Source organism: Lactuca virosa, chromosome 9, assembly GCF_052849685.1.
Source record: "Lactuca virosa cultivar CGN04683 chromosome 9, Lactuca_virosa_CGN04683_v6, whole genome shotgun sequence".
Lineage (NCBI taxonomy): Eukaryota > Viridiplantae > Streptophyta > Magnoliopsida > Asterales > Asteraceae > Lactuca > Lactuca virosa.
Window position 1 is genome coordinate 56,824,012 of NC_136434.1, and position 19,119 is coordinate 56,843,130.

Sequence of the window (19,119 nt, forward strand, 5' to 3'; positions counted from 1 at the left end):
TTGTACTAAAATTTGTATGTCTTTCGGTAAAATAACTGAACGTGTTTTCCAGAAAATCCAATATTTTTTATGTATGTGTGATAGTTTGAATAAGTACCAAAGGCTAAAATGCAATAGTATCTTTTATGCTAAAATGGTGAAAGTGGAATTGTACATATATAATGTAACACTGAATGCATTTAAGAGTCTCGTAAATCAAAATATTTCGATATTACATGTGAGATTTATAACCATGCTATTGACCCAGACTGCCTGTAACAACGTTCTTCAGGCGTTGCAGTGTTATGACGTTTGTCACCCCAGACCTGCCGGTCTAACTGTAGCTAACAGTTTAGGTGCGGGATTGTCAATCCCGTATAGATCTATACACAAGTATCACGCTCTCCCTACAAGAGATTATGGTTTATAATACATGACTTGAAATGCGTACTCGAGAGTACGGTGAAGCCGGATGTCTCACAAAACTTAGTATCACTAGATTTACAGAATGAAAAGTCCACATTTCTTGTAAATGAAAGTATTTCCTTTTTATCGTGTTTATGTAAAGATGTCATGAATAACTTGTAAACTATACCCATTATAGTTTTTCAAAAGTGTGTTCCATTTGGTGATAAATACTTGATGTAATAACAACTTTGCATGTAAAGTGTAACGTTAGTATTGATGTTGTTTAACAATTATAACAGGATGTAAGTAAAATATTCGCAACCATATATTACGGTGCGTATTTGAACATAAGTTTTTCTCGTGTTTCACTTGTATCTCCCCCCCTAAAACATGAAAAAGACGTGAAAATGTAGGGGTATGAACTCACCTGGAAAGTGTGATGATTTGATGAAAACGAGACTTTACTCGGGTAGCGCTTCGACCGGGAAGTGGTAAGTTTCTTGGGATTCTTGGAGCTTCGGACCTTCGTCGGAACTTGGATATGTAACCGGGGTGTCGGGGTCATCTCGGGATGCTAAACATAGATTAGAAGTGAGAGAGAAGAGGGAAATGAGCAAGGGAAGTCGGAACCCTCGCACCCTTTATATAGGGGCTGGTCATGATGCGAACGCGGGGCGTTTCTGCTGGGTACGCAGGGCGTTCCCCCTACGCAGGGCGTTCCCATGAACGCAGCGCGTTCCGAAGCTGAATTACGTCATTGCTTACGAACCTCGGATGGGATGGCGAAGAGTGAGGTCTGCGAGCACGAACGCGGCGCGTTCCCTCGGAACGTAGGGCGTTCCCTTCGGACCCGCCTCGAAGTGTGTGCCCAAAACTTGTAAAATCCGTAACTTTCGCGTACGAGCTCTGTTTTCTACATTCTTTATATGCACGCGAAAGTGAGAATATACTCTACAACTCTTGTTTAGACTTCATTGGCTAATTTTGACTTTATTTTTAATAATATATTTTTAATAGGCCGGGACTGGAAAGGTCCGTTAAAAATCCATAACTTCTTCATCTGGCGTCCGTTTTCGTCTGTCTTTTTACCGTTGTACTACTATTGTCGAGACCTTCAATTCTCGTTTAAGTTGTGTCGGCTAAAAATCGCTCGATCTTTATTTTGAGTTTTTAGCTGTCTACTTCTGTTCCGAAACTTTGAAAAATCATAACTTCCTCATACGAAGTCAGATTTGGGCGTTCTTTTTATGTATGCTCATGGTTTAACATAATCTACAACTTTCGTTTGGATACCTAAGGCTAAAAAATATTTTATTGAAATTTCACTTTTTACGCTTAATAGTGTTTTACCGGTTGTGTCGCGGATTTTCGATTGGTCATAACTTCTTCGTTATAACTTAGATTTGAGTATTCTTTATGTTTCTGAAAACCTTGACACAATATCTAACATTTTATGTATCCAAATTTAGACTTTAGAACACTTCATTTATCGACGCTATTTTATTATATCAAAAATAGCTTATAAAAGTTGACTTTTTGAACATTACATTGACTCGAAATATCGGGTTGTCACATCTTAGTCCCTGAAAATAAGAACATATATGAAAACCACATCATGTATCAAGAACCCAAGAAGTAGCATGTGATAAACCATTAGATTTAATTGTGTAAATACCTGCAAAAGATGGCTTGATCTTCCCATCCTTGATGGCCTGCAGATATTCTTAGCAGCTTCTCTTCCAATGCCCTATCTTGTGGCAGTAGTGGCACTCTGCCTCCTTAGGGTTAGAGTTGGGTTTAGCAGAACCAACTTTGGTTCCACTAGAAGAGGTGCCATCTTGGGACTTTCCTTTGTGGTGGCCCCTAGAGGGAGCCTTCCTCTTCTTACCCTTCCCTTGCCCTATTGCCAAAACAGGGGCCGCAGTAGGAGTTGGAGTTGATGCAATAGATTTATCCTTGAGGTTGCTCTCAGCAGTCCTCAACAAGCCCTGAAGCTTGCTCAAGGAGACCTCTTCCTTATTCATGTGGTAGGTCATGCAGAACTGGCTATAGCAGGAAGGCAATGAGTGAAGGATGATGTCAATTGCCAGCTCTTCATCGAAGTTCACATTCAACTTCAGCAGGCGATCGACATATCTCTGCATCTTTTGCAGATGAGCGGTAAGGGACTCTCCATTACCCATTTTGGTAGTGATCATCGAAGTGATGATCTCATACCTTTCTTGCCTAGCGCTCTGGTGGTAGCGTTCCAGCAGATCTTGATGCATCTCATAGGGGTACTTGTCCTCATAGGACTTCTGGAGTTCTGCAGTCATAGTCGCTAGCATGATGCAATGGACTTTCGTGGCATCACGCTCGTGGGCCTCATAGGCCGCGATCTCTTCAGCGGTGGCAGTGTCGATGTCAATCTCCTTTAGCTTCTCATCGAGGACATATTCATTGTCCTCGTAGTGAGTGACCATGCGAATGTTGTGGATCCAATTACTGAAATTGGTTCCATCAAAGATCACTTTCCCACACAAGTTCATGAGTGAGAACGAACCAGTGGAGTTTGAACCAGAAGCGTTGTTGTTTGCGTTCGACATCTGAAAAAGGAAAATGACAAAGTTGATTAGAAACGAATTTCCCCAATTAATCATCCAAATGAAAAATTAGGGCTAGGAACCAACAACATTATTCACAAATTAGAAAAGGGATGTCGTAATCTAACAAGTAAACAATTTGAAGGCAAGTGAATGTCGATTCACTAATTCTCCACCATGAAAAACGAAAAAGAGATTAAGTTTTAAATGTATTGAAAAACTCCTAGATCTTTTGAGATTCGTTGAACTTTTCAATGGCATGTTTAAATCTCGATATGCCACTCTAGTTTGTGACTGGGATCCCGAGGATCACAAAGCGGGTGTGAATAACCATGCTAATGTACATGGTGCCCTCATTGTTACAGTCACCTATTCGATGTGCCGGTTAACCACACACGCTCCATCGGACTATGAAAAACAATGAGTCACCCTTTGCCACCTTTGCTTAGAACCCATATAATGTGCCGGTTAACCACACACGCTCCATTAACGTCTTAGCAAGGGTACAAAGTGTAATTTCATGGAATTGCATCAAATTCACTTTTGCCTAAAGTAACTAGGATTGGGAATTTTGTAAAAACATTTAGTTACTTTATATGGATTCATTATACTTTTAAATGAGGAAAGTTTGCCCTATATCCTACCCGTTCGGCTAACGACCCTCCACCAATCAAGGAAGCGATGGGTGAGAATGGACACCCATTAAACGACCATTTTATAGGCCATAACCTTATACCCCCCCCCCCCTTATAGATCGGCTTCGTGAATGAGGCCTACTAACGGTAAGACTAACATTTAAGTTATATATATATATATATATATATATATATATATATATATATATATATATATATATATATATTAATCTTATAATATTATAAGTATAAGGTTGAATTTTAAAACTTGTAAAATTCTAAGGTTTGAAATTTAAATAGTTCAAATTAAAACTTTTAATCACAAAAACTTAAATTTCAAAACTTGAGGACAAGTTTTGAACTTTTCAAAACATAAAGGATCAAATAGCAAATAATATAAATTAACCAATTAATTTAATAATTATCTAAATTTGACCTAGTCAATATTACTTTCAAGATAATTCAACAATTAATTCAAATAATCAATTATTATCAAATAAGGAAATTATTATTTTACCAATTGGTAAATATCTTTTGTTTTGTTGAGGATATTGACAAAAAGATGATAAAATTCGGATTTTATTGAACCAAAACGATTTAGGTAAGTATCCTCAAGCAAAACAGCAAGAAATCCCGAAAATCACTCTGACAGACGCTCCGACTCGCCGAGTCCCCTTATGGACTCGTCAAGTTCATCCTACTCATCGAGTCCACAATGGGACTCGCCGAGTCTGTTATTCAGGGGGCAAAAAAACGATTTTTCCAAAGCTTGAACAAATAAACAATGCATCAATTCAATAGAAACCAATCAAGGCTCTGATACCACTGATGGGTTTGAGCCATAAGAACTTTCCTATGTGCACATGCAAACCCTAATGCTTGGATCTAGGTTTCTATAATTGAACATGCAATTTATCCAAGTCTTGCAAAACCTAGATCTAGTGTATACAATTCAAATTTGATATAAGAACTCAGATCTAGATGAATACCTCTTGTTGCTTGCTTGAATCTTCTTGTTCTTGGAGCTTAGAGTCATAATTGTTACTCCTCTAATGGCTTACAAACACCAACTAGCAAGTGGATGATTTGGAGAGAGATTGTAGGCACAAAATTGGCTCTGGGAACTCCTTAGGGTTTCTAATAGTCGATTTCTGTAGCCCTTGGGGTCTTTAAATACTTGAGCTGCTAGGGTTACATCCTGAAACCCTAATTGAATAACTTAGGCCCTAAGCAATCCAAGGATCCCTCTAGAATAAGGCTTGGACGAATTCAAGGAGTCCATACACCTTAATTTTGTCCACCCTATATTCATAAAGATCCATAGCCCAAAACCAACTATCACACAATTGACAGTTCCAGTCCCCTTTATTTAATTAATCTCTTTTAGTCATCAAATTAATTCTTAATTAATCTATGACCAATATTAACTAAATAATATGATTATTCCTTTAATGTATTATCCTCATAATATATTAATAAATCATAATATCTTCTCTCTCTTCATAAATCACCCTGTCAAGTTGCTATGGTGAAGGCAACCCAAAATGACCATGCACAACCGGGTCAAGTACTTACCAAATATAGTTATGGGCTTAGACACTAATCCAACAAACTCCTCACACTAAACATATACACAATAAAACCCTAATCAACAATTAAGGTAATAACCAGCATTCAAAGGGTCTTGGTTTATAGCTAATCCTATTTAGGACAAAAGACCATTTTTCCCTTCCAAGACTAACACCCAACACACTTGACCAAAAGTCAAACTAGTCAAAAAGTCAACTGCCTAGTGCTACGCTCAACGTAGCACACTGCTCTACACTCAACGTAGAGCCTCAGATGGAAAACGGGGAAAAATCATGCTACGTTGAATGTAGAGAAAGCTACACTCAATGTAGCTCCACTGATGCACAAAATTTCTATTAAGCTCTTAATACATCATGGCCAACCTCCCAACTCTCAGATCTGAATCTAATGCGTGTATTAAGAGGGAAAGTTTATGGCTTTATTCCTTTACATGGCTAAATAGAGCAAAAATTCAAACCCTAAGTCCATAATACCACCTTTTGCTCAAGAACTCATGCATGGATGGGTGAGAGTGGCCAATATCTCATTTTTGTGGCTTTACAAGCCCAAGTATGTATGGAAATGACACTTAAATGGTCTAGAGTATACTCACAAAGAACAAGGTTATGGAGACAAAAGCACAAAAACTCATGACCAACTAGATCTAACCCGAGTAATAACCAAAGATGGGAGCTTTATACCTTCTGGAGGTGGATTATGAGATGCAAAATTTGGATCTACAAAGCTTGGAGCTCCCAAGTACTTCCCCAATGAACTTCTCCTTCAAATATGAACACAAGATGTAACGCCCATAAAATTCAATCCAATTTAAAACTTTTTAAAGCATTTAAAACCATTAAGTTATTACAGTTTGTTTTCAAAATAGTTTAAGCATCAGAGTATCCCCAGAATCAGATCATGAAAATATGAGGAGGTGCACGACCACGCCTTCGCCTTCCCGCGATCATCAGAAGTACCTGAAACAAAATTAACAACTGTAAGCCTGAAGCTTAGTGAGTTTCCCCAAAATACCAACGCCATATAAATATAACCATATCATATAACAAATACAGAACATCATGCATACTGAGCCTTCAGCCTGACTGGACCGCCTCACAGGCCTTCAGTCTATCTAGACCGCTCTCCGAGCCTTCGGCACGTCTGGACCGCCTTGCAAGGCGTTCAGCCTATCCGGACCGCTCGTCGGGCCTTCGATCTGACTATCATACTCTTTCGGGTTTGTAGTCTATCCGTTCCGCCCTGGGTATGTTGGCCTTCAGCACAAAATAGGACTGCCTCAACCCATCCCAAATCAAAACAAACATGTGCACATAACTATCATATGCTAGCATACATATATAACAATCAAACCGATCTAACAGATCATATAGCATAGCAACATCCTATACCCAGGACACCGACCTAACCAGGTCACTAAGCATAAGCATATCCCCATCCTAACTACCAGGATGTAATCAATAACATATCATGCCATAATCCGGATACAAATGCATAAAGGGCCGGCCTTGGTGCCTTAGACCCTGTTGATATAGTGAGGATAACTCACCTGGCAGTGCTGAAGTCCCGCGAAAAAAACTGCAGCTGCTGGTTGACAGATTCCCGAACTGTCAACATCAAACAATACCCAATTAATAATTGGGTTCTGAGCCCAAGGTCCAACTCACACTCCAAAGGCCCAAAATTCAGGTAATGGGCCAAAGCCCAACACATGGCCAAATTTTCCAAATTGGGCCCAGACCTCTACATGGTCTTTCCTTAAGGCCCGTTCAATTATTCTAGTCCAAACTTTTGGTATTCCCATGGCCCAATATCACATAATCATAATGGCCCAGATATCGCCCATCTATGGCCCAGACAACCCGAAATTTCTATTATGTACAACATTTCAATTCAATAGAAGTCAGAACAATTTCTGCTAACTTTCAAGCTTTTTGGAATAAGTTTGAGTGTTTTAAGATTAGTACTTCAGGAGATATCAGGAGAGAGGATGCCCTAGGATTTATTGTGCAACAATAAAGTCCCAAAACTCCAAGAGTTAGGAGTTTACGGCCTAAACAAAGGTGTTTACGGCCGTAAACCCTAAAAGGGGGTATAAATATGACACTTAGTCATTATTTACCACTTTTCACATTTTCAAGATGCAAAACCAAATTCTCTCTCAAGTATCATCCAACATTTCTTCAAGATCTTCAACTTGTAAGTGTTTCTAACCCTAATAAGTTGATATCTACCTTAATCTAGTGATCTAACATGATTCCATCCGTGAAATCATTCTAAAAGTGTAGATCTTCAAGTTTCACCAAGAACACACACTAGTGTTCTTGGACTTTTAGCACCTTTTCAAGCTTCTACCTAGTAAGTACTTCTATCCTAGAGTGTTATAAGACTTGTTACACTCCTAAAACATCTAGATATCACAAGGAAACACTAGATCAAAGGTGTTTACGGTCCAAGATGTTCTTGGACCGTAAACCCTAAAAAGGGTGCCAAAGTGTGCCTTAGTCCCTACCAAGCCTTGTAAACTAGTTTAGATCTTAACCTTGATGTGCTTAGGACTTCAAACATCAAAAATACCATAAACCATAGGGGTTTACGGCCGTAAACACATGGAGAAATGGTCCATGGGCCGTAAAATCCATTTAGGAGTGAAATGATGCCACAAACACTTCCTAAGGCTTATACTTGAAGTAGGATGCTTCCTTATGACTTGAAAAGCTTCAAAACACAAAATGGGAGAAGTGGCATGAGTTTACGGCCGTAAACTCATGGGTTTACGACCGTAAACTCCAAGGTTGATGGTCACAAAACCGTAAACACCAAGGGAGTTTACCCTTGAACCCTAAACTCAATGGCAATGTCCTACAACACTTAGATGCAATCCTTAGCACTTATAACACATATACAAGGTGTTTTACATGTCCTAGGATGTCTTAACTTTGTTAATTAGTTGTTTAAAGACTAATTGGGTACATATATGTGTTATTATATGTTAACTAGGATCATTGTGTGTGTACAAGTCTTCACTTGACACCTAGCAATCCTATACCATCAGTTCATCCAAACCACTCACTACAGGTGAGTTCATACCCCTTAATTAACCTTTTAAATGTTTTTAAATGCTTTTATGGGGGGGATACAAGTTGAACTATTATAGTTATTATATCAATCACATGTGATTAATAACTACCAAACAAGTGGATTTCTTACTTTTCAAACTGTTTTACTTCAAACTGTTTTACAAACTCTATTTCATATCAAATACTTTTATTAAACTCTTTTAACTTATATTCTATGTATCTATGTAGATATAGTTATATAAGTAGGATTGAAAGGACTTAGGACTGATAGCCTACCTTACTTCCTGTTCCTTGTTTGGTTGTGGACTTAGGGTATCAAGGTTATTTGTCCGAAGGTCGTTTGAATCCTAATTATATATTATGTATATGTACATAGATATAAAAGGTTACTTCTTTCATTCAGTTCAATACCTTTGGGTAGCAAAGGTATACACACATGTTCATATACACAAACAACATTACTAGTAAACTATAATAGGTATAGTTTAGGGAGATACTAATACTATTACTAGAACAATGAAACATACAATGAGTCAGTTCATACATGAGTCAATAACAAATAAACAATAGATACTATAATGAGAAACAAACAATAGATACTATGATGAGAAACAAACAATAGATACTATGATGAGAAACAAACAATACATGCTAGACAGGGAGAGAACACACAATACAGCTAGCACATACATATACTAAAACATTACTACATTTATGTGAGCCACTAAACGAGGCATGGCACTACCTGTCATGACCGTTTTTGTATCCAGAATCTCCTTAAGTGGGGAGCGTATGAGTTTGTGTATAGATCTATACTGGATTGACTATCCTACACCTTGCTGCTAGCTACAGTGGGACTTGCAAGTCTATGGGTGCCAAATGTCATTTTTCTCCGACATCTTACATTGTCGCGTACTATAGTCGGTAGCAGGATACAGGCCGATCACATGGTACTTTAAATAGCAATTGGTTTAAGGTAGTTAGTACAGCAGTAGTTACTTAATACAACACTACAATACTATTTCATTTTCCCTTTACATTTACTTTGTGATATACACACAATAAACAATAATGTAAAAACTATATTTTTTGGTTAATGATATTCAGATTTGGGAAAATACACACTCTCACAAGAGATACACACACAGATACTAGATGCCTTGGTAGAAGGCTACTTTTAGTAGGAAACATAGGGTTTTCTAGGAGATTCAAACCTTTTACAAACATTCACGAGCTTTTACATACTTACACTTCACATACTTACAATTACAGACACTAAAATACTTATGATCTCACCAGCTATAAACCTGATAAACTCTTTCAAAATAACTTGTATCCTCAGGTCACTAGTAGACAGGTACCGGAGCCAGGTTTTAAGAAGATGGAGCTCGTTCAAGACTCATCTTTCATTTTGATTTATATTTTGGTGTCTATATAACTTGACAGAACACACTTGTATTAAAATTATATTATTAATGCAATGGATGATGTTGTTGCTTGTTTACTACTATTCATTGTTGTGATACTGTACCTGATGTCCTCCGCCCTAGAACGTTTCCGCCGTTCCTGGTTTTGGGGTGTGACAGCTCATACACCTAAAGACCCAATTTTTCAATACCGCCCTAAACACGGAAACTGTCTGAACATTGATTTTCCTGAAGCAGTATGCTGCCACATGGCGGCTTTCCAAGATCTATCGAGACCTCCCTGGTCTCAATTCGTTCACCAATCATCAGACATACCAGGCTCCGGCCCGGTCGCGGAGCTAAAGGACTCCCACATAGTTGCCTCACACGACTTCCGAACGAAATCCTTCCCTAGAACAAGTTGCCACTAGTTATCATGTCACTGCGAATCTAACAACCTCCTGATCCAACCAATCGGATCCATGCGTCGAATCCCGTCGTTACCAAATACACGGCTAAAAACGATTGATACATGACCAATGGTAGCCGTATATCACAAGCAATCTTAAGAAATCCATTGCTTCCTTGATCTCATAACTGTAGTGACGTTCCTACGGTCTAATCACTGGCTTAACCATGTATAATCCCTCTGGAGAAATCCATAAACCAATCCGTGGATTTCCATATCCTCACTGCTACACCTGAAATGGTGGTTACTACTGTCCCTTCCGCGTCCTAGCAATGCGCTCATACTATCTACCAACCTAGCGAATGTTGTGGCTACACCCACAGACTTACATCACTCTAGCACTATTTGCTAATCTTGTGAATGCTACGGCTACCCTCGCAGTCTTACAACACTTTCCATACTACCTGATCGCTAGTGAATGCTACGGCTACCCCCACAGTCTTACAACACTTCCCATACTAACTGGTCGCTAGTGAATGCTACGGCTATCCCCGTAGTCTTACAACACTTTCCATACTAACTGATCGCTAGTAAATGCTACGGCTACCCCCGCAGTCTTACAACACTTCCCATACTAACTGATCGCTAGTGAATGCTACGGCTACCCCCGCAGTCTTACAACACTTTCCATACTAATTGATCGCTAGTGAATGCTACGGCTACTCACGCAGTCTTACAACACTTCCATACTGGTCGAACACGCACTCGACCAAACACACCACTGAACTTAATTCATGGATAGAATCCCAACCTGATTCCCCAAGTTCTGCTATCAAGCACCGAGAAGACGCGATTCACATGCTGGGGAGTTTTACCGAACTCCCAACTCACACAACACTCAAACCAAGCAACCACTAGGGTTGTCTTCCTTCCTGAAAATGATGCAAAACTTATCCCAGTTTCAAAACTGATCCTGCTTTTGCGTTCCAGGACGATTCTTCCCCACTTAGATTCAACTAAGTCTTCACAATACATGAAAATTTGAGAATTCCCAATCCTTCTCACTTTCCAACGATCGATCTGATGACAACCAGACCTTTCCAATTAGTACTCCTTTACTAGCCAACCCTAAATGATCACACGCTTCTAATAACTAGATGAACACTTCCTGAATCCCCGGGAAGCCAACAATCCCTAAAGCTCGAATGATCCCACACCCAAATCTTGAAGTCCAAAAATAGATGCTCCAACCAATGTCTCAACAACGACCTACTTCCCTTGGCGCTTTCCCCCGCCAGTCAATAATGGTTACTAAAACAACTGAATCCTGACAATGATGAATAACCATCCTGTGGGACCCTATCCGCAAACCTCCCATATAATACACTTCTTCCCAAAGTGCTCCAACAAATCTCCCGCTCTCGGCTCTAGAAATCATATCATTCAGGGTCTCGCACCTTGACTCACTCACCAGCTCGATCATCCACAGTTGAACTGCAGTAGTTGAAACAACCTCTGCCCTAAACCGGGCTATAACTACTCCCAAGACATAGTCTACAATCCCAAAAGTGCAATAGATAGTACAATCAATCCTTACCGCCTGATACAAGAGATCTACGGCGAACTGGACCTCCAAAATACTTATGCCACATCGACCCACCCGCGCTTACTAGCGCTAAACTAATGTCGCCGATCCCGGCGACCAACTGACCCCAAGCTAGAATACAACCTGATCCTAGGGTCACAAGCCTGCTCAATCCTTCGAGCTCGAAAACTGAAAGGGCACATTCCTTTCCCTAGAAAACAACATTCCAATCCTATCAATTAACCATTCTAATTCCAGCTGCATAACTCCAGCTGAACATAATGATTACTCCTTTCCGGAGTCCCCGCGACTCACATTCCAGCATCGAGCAAAACCCTCAAAGCCTCAAATCTAGAAACGTATGTGCTAGAATCTCCCGCTTAACCCGCGGAACAGAACATCTCCCTGATCCCAAGTAACTGCAGCCCTCTGCTCATCAGAATATGTCCAAGTAACAAGTTCCGGTACTGGAAAGCTCGCCCAACTCCTCCCCCTGTCGTCGTTACAGCTGCTATAGCTGCCGCGACAACCGTCTCGGCAATGGCTGCATAGCGCTCATCGAAATACTCAACCATGGCGGTCTTAATAGACCCAAACATCCCCGAAAACTGTCCCCAGACAACCTCGATCACCTCCTCCCGGATGATCTCACTAACATAGTCCTCTAACAATGTTGGCCTATCCTGGGTGCCAGCTCCCGATCCTAACCTGGATTCGGTCTCAAGACGTCTCGTAACCACCATTCTGGTAAGACACCAGAAAGATCTCTGATAATCCATAGTATAACAGGGGACCAACTCCCTACCCAACCCTAGGGGTTGTGGCTTCCTTGCTACGTGTATGGGTCTTGTGCTTTTAGTAGTATGGGCCCATACTACCTTCCACACCTACCCATATTTGTCTCAAGTATCATCACAACGCCCTAACAATATACATAATCATAGTGAGCGCTCAATCCTCACTCCTAGAGGAATGCTAAATATCACATAACTGGGCTCCCGACCTCACACAACCCACCCATCCATGAAACTTCCACCAACCCTGCACCACTAGTGTATGCTAGCCATACATAAGGCTGGACCCTATAGACTTTTGAATATCCAATCCAACCCTAAGATCCCAATCAAACAAGAACAGAACATAAGGCCAAATCAAACATTCTCAGGCTATAAGATCTTAATTATGTATAACCGTGATGCATACACTAAGAAACTACAGTAATGATGTCAATCTCATATAAAGGAAACCCTAGGCTAGCAGGCATCATGTAATCAGACAATTCTATCATGCAATTCCTGAAGATCCCTAGCCTAGCACTAGCATGTTGTTCTAACATATCACATAATCAAATACTATATGGTATTTTGGAGTCTACTTACTGGCTCCGGATGATCGTACACCCTGCATCCTCCTTTACTTATTTTGAAAACCATTTTGAAAATCTTTCCTTGATTTGAGACTGGATTCACACGAATGTTCCTCCAATTCACTCAAACCAAGGCTTTGATACCAACTTGTAACGCCCATAAAATTCAAGCGAATTTAAAACTTTTTAAAACATTTACAATTTGTTTTCAAAATAGTTTAAGCATCAGAGTATCCCCAGAATCAGATCATGAAAATATGAGGAGGTGCACGATCACGCCTTCGCCTTCCCGTGATCATCAGAAGTACCTGAAACAAAATCAACAATTGTAAGCCCGAAGCTTAGTGAGTTTCCCCAAAATATCAACGTCATACAAATATAACCATATCATATAACAAATACAGAACAACATACATAATGAGCCTTTAGCCTGACTGGACCGCCTCGCAGGCCTTCAGTCTATCTGGACCGCTCTCCGAGCCTTCGGCATGTCTGGACCGCCTTGCAAGGCCTTCAGCCTATCCGGACCGCTTGCCGGGCCTTCGGTCATACTATCATACCCTTCTGGGTTTGTTGTCTATCCTGTCCACCCTGGGTATGTTGGCCTTCGGCACAAAACAGGACTGCCTCAACCCATCCCAAATCAAAACAAACATGTGCACATAACTATCATACACTAGCATACATATATAACAATCAAACCGATCTAACAGATCATATAGCATAGCAACATCCTATAACCAGGACACCGACCTAACCAGGTCACTAAGCATAAGCATATCTCCATCCTAACTACCAGGATGTAATCAATAACATATCATGCCATAATCCGGATACAAATGCATAAAGGGTCGGCCTTGGTGCCTTAGACCCTGTTGATATAGTAAGGATAACTCACCTGGCACTGCTGAAGTCCCGCGAAAAAAAACTCCTGCTGCTGGTTGACAGATTCCCGAACTGTCAACATCAAACAATACCCAATTAATAATTGGGTTCCGAGCCCAAGGTCCAACGCACACTCCAAAGGCCCGAAAGTCAGGTAATGGGCCAAAGTCCAACATATGGCCCAATTTTCCAAATTGGGCCCAGACCTCTACATGATCATTCCTTAAGGCCCATTCAATTATTCTACTGCAAACTCTTTGTATTCCCATGGCCCAATATCACATAATCATAAAAGGCCCAGATATGGCCCATCTATGGCCCAATTTTTCAAATTGGGCCCAAGTCTCTCACATGGGCCTTACCCTAAAGTCCATCCAATTATTTAGGTCCATTTACTTATTCTTGGATAGCCCTTCAATAGTCCAATCACCAAAGCCCAATAGGAAGGCCCAACTCGAGGCCCAAGTAAAAATAGGGTTTTCACATGAAATGACAAATAGGGTTAAGTGTTCCTACTTAACCCATTAAGGACTTAATCTATTAAGTCCAATATTGCCTTAGGTTAATTTGCAGATGATTATTAATTATTATTTTAAGTTTAATACATAATTCCCGTATGGTCCCGATCAATCCCAAAATTAGAGTTTCATGACATTAGGGTTTTCCAAACCCTAATTAGGGTTTCCAACCCAATACTAGTCCATTAGTCAATTGGTTGGGCTTTTAAGTCAATTAGGGCTTCATTGGGCCCATTATGGTTTCTTTGGGCCCATTAGGGTTTCAAGCATTCCAAACGAGTCCAAAACACTAACAAAGCACACCGCCACCCAACACGGCGGCCGGTGGCGGCAGGAGGCGGCAGCCACCACCCTATGGTGGTAGTTTGGGTTTTTCTTTTCATTATTCCATTTTTGTTACAATTTACAATGCAATCTCAACAACACACACTAATCTACATATACAAAAATAAAATTACACACACACACATCCACCCTTGTGGTGGCCGGTGGTGGTATATGGCGGCAGCCACCACCTCACAGTGGTGGTGGTGACTTCTTTTCCAGATTACTGCCAAGGGTTTCACACCCACACACTGCCACACACTACATTACACCCACCTAATGTATACATAGATCACACACACACACAGCCACCTTCCATGGTGGCTGGTGACGACGGAAACAAGGCAGCAAACAGCGGCAATCCACACCCGGCTTGCTAGATGCGAACACAACTACCCAAAATGGTGGCATCCGACGATTGGTCATTGCATTTCACAACCCCGCTGTTCGCTTGATGCAACACGGCAGCATCGACAGTGTCATCTGCGACAGCCACCATGGCCGGTAGCCATGGTGGTTTTCTTGGGTCTTTTTCTGGCCAACTAACATCGATACCCGCATCCCACAGTGAGTTCTTAATGGAAAAAGCATCCCATCCCAACCACCCCCTGCGGTGGCGTGAGGCAGTCGAGCGGAGAAGAGAGAAGGGAAGAAGAAGATGCGGAGGAAGGAAAACACACGGCAGCAGCGGTGAAGCAGCCGCATGGCGGCATTGGCAGCGACGAGGCTCGACCAACACCTTTGATCAGTACTCCCCGATACAACAACGGTCTTGGTGGTTTCTTCCGGCGACCCTGACGTCCGATGATGCTTCAGATGGCGGCGGCTGGAGAAGGAGGATGGAGATGGCGGCTGGTGTTTAGAGGCTTAGGGTTAGGGTTACCGAGTGGTAACGAGTTTATATCCCGCCTCCATCAAACTTCTATCCATAATAACGCTTCTGGTCCCTCCCTCCCTCTATTCTTTCAATTTCGATCCTTAATTTACCCTTTAAACCCTTGCCCCCATAATTCTTTTCAATATGAGTCCAACAGTTCCAAAACAACCCTTCCTCTACAAACTATTCTCAATTTAGATCCATAAATTACCATTTATACCCTGGCTTCAAGAATCCTTCTCAGAATAAGTTCGATATTTACTCTTTAACCCTCGAAAATCAAAAGTATATCATTTGGCACTCCGAAACCAACGCCCCACTAATTAATGTTTGATTTTTGACAATAATAATATAAAATAATAATAAAATTACTTCTCGGGGTTCCGGGTTTATTATTAATTATCCTATTTTAAACAGGATGTTACACAAGAACACTCTAAGGCCTCAAACTCTCATAAGGTGGTTAGGGTTTCGAGATGACTAACTAAGTGTGGAGTCTGAGCATGGAGAGGCCCTCAAGGAGTTAGAGCAATTAAATAGGGTTCTCAACCCCAATAATTAGGGTTTTGGTGCAGCGCACCTATGCTTAGTGTAGTTCAACTTACATTTAGCGTAGGTCATTAAACCCCTGAATAAGTTCTTCCTCCTACGCTCAGCTTAGGGGACTATCCTACACTCAGCGTAGGACATAAAAGTTTAATAAAATGACAAATTAGACCTTAAAGAATTACACCCGAGGATATGTGTATTACAACTCTCCCCCACTTGAATCAGAAATTTTCCATTAAGTTCGCTGGTACCAATAACTCTAGGTAATGCTCCCATGTCCACTCTGAACCCTTTAGGTGCTACCTTTGCACTTTTACCAAGCCCACCACCTTGTTGTGCTAGGTCTTCGTCTTTATGTCGAGGATCGCAATTGGTCTCTCTACATAATTCAGACACTCATCAACCTGAATGCCTCTAAGGACACCAATACAAAATGATCAGCCAAACACTTGCACAGTTGAGAGACATGAAAAGTGTTGCGGATCTGACTAAGGGGTCGTTTGATTTCCTTTCTAACTGGATCCAAAGCTAGAACCTGGTCCTCAGTCCAAAATAGCTTGTTTGTTTTCCCTTTCTCCACCCTTGGACTCAGTCCAAATGAAGGACTCGGTCTAATTTTATGTTGATTCGGTCTGCTAGAAAAAGATAGTTGACTCGTAGTGTACCTGTATGTTCTCCATCTCCGCCACGCCTGCTTCTTCTTCCTGCTTGAATTGCCAAACGTCAACACCATTTGACGAGACCCTCACCTAACGGCTTCCTCCTCCAGTGTGCCCTTTCTCCTTCGATGTTGCCTTCCTCTGGTGTCGCCCTTCTCTAGCCCCTTATTCCCACCTCGATCTCCAAACCGGTAAGCTCTTTTCTCCCAGTGTGTATTAATTTTTCTCCTCTATTAAATTGAAATTGAAATCATTTTTCTCCTCTGTGAAATTGAAATCGATTCTTTGTCGAATTTAAATTGACATATCCATCCAAATCACAGCCTCTAGAGTTTATGAACATGAAATTGATTCTTCCAATTGAGAAAGAATAGAAGGAGAAAACATTTTTCTGGGTTAAACGGGTCAATTTTAGATTACAGATTAACATAGATTCCTTTCTTCATTCTCTATATGACTACAAGTTTTAGTATGCAGACATATATATGATCTTAAACAAGCTATGATTGTGGATTTTGAAGGTTTTGATTCCAATTAGATATGGTATAGAATAAATGGAAGCTGTTATAATGTTAAACATCCTTCGCCAAACAGGGGCCCATGTGGTTCTTGCTTCAGTAGAGCCTCAACTAGAAGTCAAACTTTCAGGTGGCACCATACTTGTTGTAGACATTTCCATTTCTGAATGTTCAGATCAAATCTTTGATCTTGTTGCACTTCCTATAAGTTAATAGTTTTCATATCCACTTTATAATTTCTGTCTGAAATCCATATTTGTAACCAATGGTTTTATGGTATTTCTTTTAGGGAGGAACACATGGTTCTGTTCGATTTAGAGATTGTAAAACACTCGAAGCAATAACCAGAAAACAAGCTGAAGAAAAACGGCTATATGGAGCTACTTATGTTGCTCCAGCTGTCACACTTTTACCTTGGGGTCTTTTAAAAAGAAAGAAGGTATTCTATATATTAATCTTTTTTATATGTTACTTACTCGAACACCAAAAATGTAATTTACTCTATATTTTTAAATTACGAGTTTATATTCCCATTTTTAGACAACTTGTAATCCAACATTTACACACAAACTTCCAACATTTCGGGCAGTTAAAACGAACCGTCAAATTTCAGAGGAATTAACAACAAGTCGAGGCCCTGGAACTTGTTTTCAATTCTCTGTTTCATTAGTTGAATAACTTTTCACTTGACATTTATAGAATTTAACTTTCATTTTACAACATTAACATGTGTTAATAACTTTTCTTTTATAGCAATGTACTATGTTTTACTTCTATTTTTATAGAATTCTACTTTTATTGTTTTTTTTTTATCTAAAATAGGGTCATGTAAAATGGGGAAAAATGTTGTCAAATGGGAAAGAAAGATGTAAAATGGAAATTGATGATGTTGTGTATAGCATGATAATTTACAAATTATATTGTAAATCATAAAAGGAATTATTAAAAAAAATGTTGTTTGAGGGTAATATAGTCAGTTTGCACAGTCAGTCAGATGTAAAATCAAACAGCAAGTTTCAGTTACAAGTTAACCCAATCAGAACTTCTAACCCAGCCAGCTTCTAACCCAGTCAGTTCTAACCCAGTTAGCAAATATCAAACGACCCCTAAGCTCATCAGTCATACCCAATCGGTATGCAACCTTGCCCACCAAGGCGATAATCCTGAAAGGACCAATACACCTGGGTCCCAACTTGCCCCGCTTCCGAAACCGGATAACACCATTCCAAGGTGACACCTTCAGAAGCACAAGGTCTCCAACCTGAAACTCAAGGTTCGAATGACGCTGGTCAACATAAATCTTCTGGCAACTCTATGTTGTCTGCATCCGATTGCGCATTTGCTATATCAACTTATTGGTCTTGAGTACTACCTCAATACTCCCTATAACTTGATTTCCAACCTCGCCCCCAACAAACCGGGGTATGAAATTTCCTCCCGTAGAACATCTTGAAAGGAGGTTGATCAATATTGGCGTGAGAACTATTGTTGTAGGAGAACTCATCCAATGGAAGATAAGTATCCTATCTCCCGCTAAAATCTAACGCACATACCCTGAGCATATCCTCGAGTGTCTGAATAGTCCGCCTACTCTGTCTGTCAGTTTATGGGTGGTATGCGGCACTGATAAGTAACTGAGTACCCAACTCTTCATGAAACTTCCTCAAGAACCTGGAGGTGAAACGAACATCATGGTCGGAAACCACTGAAACTGGAACCCCATGTCGAAAAACTACCTCTCTGATGTAAACG

At 40.4% G+C, this 19,119-nt stretch overlaps 1 pseudogene; it reads left to right on the plus strand.

Moving 5' to 3' along the window:
* Positions 1-17,403: 17,403 nt before the first annotated feature.
* Positions 17,404-18,300, plus strand: LOC145139254 (protein DJ-1 homolog C pseudogene; annotated as a pseudogene).
* The last annotated feature ends 819 nt before the right edge of the window (positions 18,301-19,119 follow it).